The following is a 4,745-nucleotide window of genomic DNA, read 5'->3' on the forward strand; positions in this document are numbered from 1 at the left end:
GATGATAACTACGTGCCAGGCCTGGCATGCAGACTTGGCCCAAGACTGGTACTAAAGGTTGGACCAATATTGAATTCAAGCTTGGGCCAAGACTGGTACTAAAGGTTGGACCAATACTGAATTCTAGCTTGAGCCACGGTTGATAGTAAGGTGGCCCAATATTGAATTCAAGCTTGGGCCAAGGTTGATAGTAAGGGTTGGCCCAACACTAAATCATAGTTCGCACCAACGATGATAATAAAAGTCTGCCCAATACGGAATAAAATTTTATAAAATATTGCATGTATATATATATTCCCAACTGATATTATATATATATCAGTTCAAGTTGATTAGTGTAAAAACTTATTTAAAAATAATAAATAATAATTCATGATTTGAATATTAAAAAAATTAATCAATAAGTATAAATAATATAAGAATTTATTTATTATTAATAATATGTAATATTAATACTACAGTAATTAACATTAAGGTTAGTTTGAAATTATAAATAATAAATGAGTTTTTAATTATATAACTTAAATTTAAGGGTCGATTAATTTTTGAATTTTCGTATTGAAAACGAATTATTATAAATGAAAATAAGGATTGTTTAATTATGGATTAATAGTTGGAGGATTTTTTTGCCGTTGTGATCGGCCACCGTCTCTATCTTTTGCGCCGGCAAAAAATCTACTGGTTGCGTGGGTTATTTTTAACGTCGCTTTTGATTCGCTGTACTTAGTCATCAGAAATTCTGAAATTATGATTATTATCGTTTAATTGAAAATTATAAAAGTATAATTGAAGTAATTTTTTTTTAATGATATTAATTTACCATTCATGTGTTTAAAAAATTCCGTAGCAGAAAAATTTTTTTTTCCGATCCCATTAACGACTCTACCACAGCCACTGTACTGCAATTGAACAGTTTTGGTAATTAATTTTTTCAGGATAACTGAAATATCCGATTCATAGTCGGTAGATCCAATAGTTTCCAATCGAAAAATATCTTTCTGTAATTATACAAAAAATTAAAAATTAAAAGGTATAATAAGACCAATCGTATGGTACTCTGCCCTTAAATATTAAATATATACCAGTGCTTCCTGTTTCGCGCTGTCAACTTTAAGAGCTTCGTCAAATTCCAAAAAATTTTTCTACATCATTGGCTGGCAAATCTGTGCCTATAATTTTCCAAGGCTGTGGATGGACAGATTGATCAGAACTTTGTTTTATAATTTCTAATTTCAGGGTATTCATCTTTTGATCCAAGTCGTAGAGTATACTCCTCTTCGCGTTGTTTAGCTCTTTTTTAATAAACAGTTTTAAATCTTCAACAGCTGCCTTGAACTCAGATATATCTGTAATAACATTAAAAATATACAATTCAATATAACAAAAATATTAAAGTTGACTCAATAAAAATCCGCCATTGAAAAATTACATAAAATATGAAGTAATATGGAATTAATAAAAAATTTTTTAGAATAAAATTTAGATTTTTTAAATTAAAAAAAAATTAATCTACACGAATATTTTTTTTTAATTATAAAAAACTCATGATTATTCAATCAAAAATATTTACACACTAACCTTCATGGGAATTCATAAGTGGTTGTCTTGGAAACGTCGATGCTCCTCCAGTAGCGTCCTCCGTATCAATAGGGATGATTCACCACCATTTTCTGGAATTGCATCAAGTACGCTTGCTGTACTGTTTTTTTTTGTCATGGATGTAGAATCTCTATTCTGGATATTGTTTCTACTCAGCGGACGCGGTGTGGCTAATGCTTGAGAAACACCTGCAGAGTTCAACTGAAGAGGTTCAACAGTGTTGTGCAACTGAGATTCGGTGTCAGAACTGACATCTTTTTTTTTAAAAGATCTTCTCAGTCTTCTAATTCCTTGTTCATAATCTTCTGAAATAGGAATTGAGTTTAGTCGATTGTTGATTATAATAAAAAAATTACCATCGAGAAAAATAATTATGAAATTGAAAAAAAAAATTTTAAAAATGAATAAACTTCAATGGTAATTATTATTTAAAAAACTTAATTGCAGAAAATTTATTAAAAAAAAAAAAAAAATTAAATATTAAATAATTTTCATAGTTATTACTTACTTGCTTTAGAAATGATAGTTATCGGGTATGATGGCCACGTTTCACCAGGAACACGTTGATTTTCCACCCATTTCTCGATTTTTGAAAAATCTTTTTTGGGAGGATAATAACACATTTCCTCATTATCAAATAACCAGGAGATTGGCAGCAATTCGACGCACTTTTTGTCATTTATCAGTTCGTTAAACTGTACGACTACAAACAAAGTATCAGTACCTGACATGATTTTAAATTACTACAGCCACAGGAAGAAATTTTAAAAAAACTGACGAGCTCAACAGTTGACCACGCTTTAGATATTAAGACGGATTTTACTCAAAACTAACACCACTAACTATAGAAACAAAGACGTATCGACAAGTACAAACACGTTGAGTTGCATCCAATAGCAAAGACGCGCGTGTGGCCGGCCGCACGACAATACACTCATGTAGACAAGTGTCTCACACTTCCCCATACGCACACTTGCTACCCCGACTCACTAATATTATTAAGGTATTAGGATGAAACATATACATGTATAACAACAGCGCTACGCATCTTTGTTATTTGACACTGATGCTTAGTGTGTTGGGGTAGTCGGTTTGTCTTTACTACGCGAAGTAAGACAAAGACGGTGCCAATATAAAAACGTGAACAACAGAGATACACTATTTCTTTTAAATAAGATAATATAAAATTCTTAAAAAAAAATATTAAGAGCGTAAAATAATGAAATAAATAATAAATAAAAATTTTCAAATAAAATAAATCTTAATTAAATGAAATAAAATAAAATTTATTAAAAAAAAAAATTATATAACGAAATAAATAATGATACTGAAGTTAGCAGACGCCTAATAATTTTTTGATTTTTTTTTAGAAGATAAAACATTAAAAAAAAAATATTTTTAAAAATTGCACCTGTAGTTTTTTAAATTTTCTACATGTGCATATTTTTATATTATTTTTTTTGCAATTGATTTATTGAAAAACAAAAATTCAAAAATTTTAAAATGTCTGCTAACTTCAGGATCATAAATAAATAATAAATAAAAATTTTCAATTAAAATAAATCTTAATTAAATGAAATAAAATAAAATTTATTAAAAAAAAAATTAAATAATGAAATAAATAATGATACTGAAGTTAGCAGACGTCTAATAATTTTTTGATTTTTTTTTAGAAGATAAAACATTAAAAAAAAAATATTTTTAAAAATTGCACTTGTAGTTTTTTAAATTTTCTACATGTGCATATTTTTAAAAAAATTATTATTTATTCATACCAAATTAAAATTTATAGCTATTATAAACAATTAAAAATAATAATTTATAATTCTAAGTTATCCATTCATATAATTATTTTTTTATTTTTTATAGTAACAATAATTGTTTATTTATAAAATAAGAAATGCTGAGGCTCGGTAGCCCAGTGCTGATCCACGCTTGGGCCAAGATCGAATATTCGAGGCTCGGATTTCCAGTACTGATCCTAACTTGGGCCAACGTTGAACAGCCGAGGCTCGGTTACTCAAGACTGACCCTAGCTTGGGCCAACGTTGAACAGCCAAGGCTCGGTTGTTCAGGACTGACTCTAGCTTGAGCCAACATAAAAAAAAACCAAGCATCGATTGCCCACGGCTGGCCTAGGCATGGGCCAACATCGAACTACCGAGGCTCGGTTGCCCAAGACTGGCCCGAGTCTGGTCCCGTCGTTCAAGACTGGGGGCTCCTACATGGGTTGTATCGTTTTTCTTAGTCAGGAATTATTCTTGTGCCCTTTGTTGGTGCTTAAATAATGTTCACCACTGATTGTTTTACAAAATATTGAGAAATAAATGTGTGTCAAATCAGACAATAATTAAAAAAATTTTTAAATTAATTCTTTATCTGTAATTATAGAAATTTGTTATAGTGATAATGTAAATACAATTTTAAGTAGCAACTGTAACGGTTAATAATGTAATTTTAGTTAAATAAATCTTCAAAATATTATTTACTTGTTATTTTGAATTCTCGCTTTATTTAAAAATTAATGGTTGCCCGCATGAAAAAACTTCATATGTGAAAACATATGTAATAGAGTATATCATAAAGGTAAAAGGGCGCATAAATTTTTTTTTTCATCGCCAATTGATTAGTAAACATTTTCTACGCTTGAAAATCAAACATTGTTTTCCCAAAGCTAAAAGGGCGTATGTCTTTAATTATGCACCCTTTCAGCTTTAGGAATTTGAAAACTTTGTGACCAAAAACTAAAAAGGCGTATAAATTTTTTTCTGAAAAATTTACTAAAAAGCTTATCTGAAGTCTAAAAATAAAAAAAAAAAAATGCTGCAGTCAAAAAGGTGCATTCTAACATCTGTCCTTTTAATATCAAAATTGAAAATATGCTTAGAAAAATCACAAGGTACGCGTGAATGTATTAATATTTTTTGTTATGGAATTAATTATTACAGTTTATAAAATCATTTTGAAATTCTTATACCAACCAGTGTGAAAAAAAAAATGTTCGAAAAATATACGAAAAATGTTCGAAGCTCGAACATCGAAACGTGACACAATTTTGCATATTTTTCGAACATTCAATGATTTGAGTTTTTCGTTCAAAAAATTTTTTATGAAATATTATTTGTATTTTTTTTTCGGACATGTAG

At 29.0% G+C, this 4,745-nt stretch overlaps 1 long non-coding RNA gene across 1 annotated transcript; it reads right to left on the minus strand.

Moving 5' to 3' along the window:
• Positions 1-485: 485 nt before the first annotated feature.
• Positions 486-1,339, minus strand: LOC130676084 (uncharacterized). The gene is made up of 3 exons (XR_008991377.1): positions 1,083-1,339; positions 821-998; positions 486-739 (listed from the first exon to the last, which is right to left on the minus strand). It is a non-coding gene; the product is annotated as an uncharacterized LOC130676084 (long non-coding RNA).
• Positions 1,340-4,745: the final 3,406 nt, after the last annotated feature.

The sequence above is a fragment of the Microplitis mediator genome, chromosome 10 (assembly GCF_029852145.1).
Source record: "Microplitis mediator isolate UGA2020A chromosome 10, iyMicMedi2.1, whole genome shotgun sequence".
Classification (NCBI taxonomy): Eukaryota; Metazoa; Arthropoda; class Insecta; order Hymenoptera; family Braconidae; genus Microplitis; species Microplitis mediator.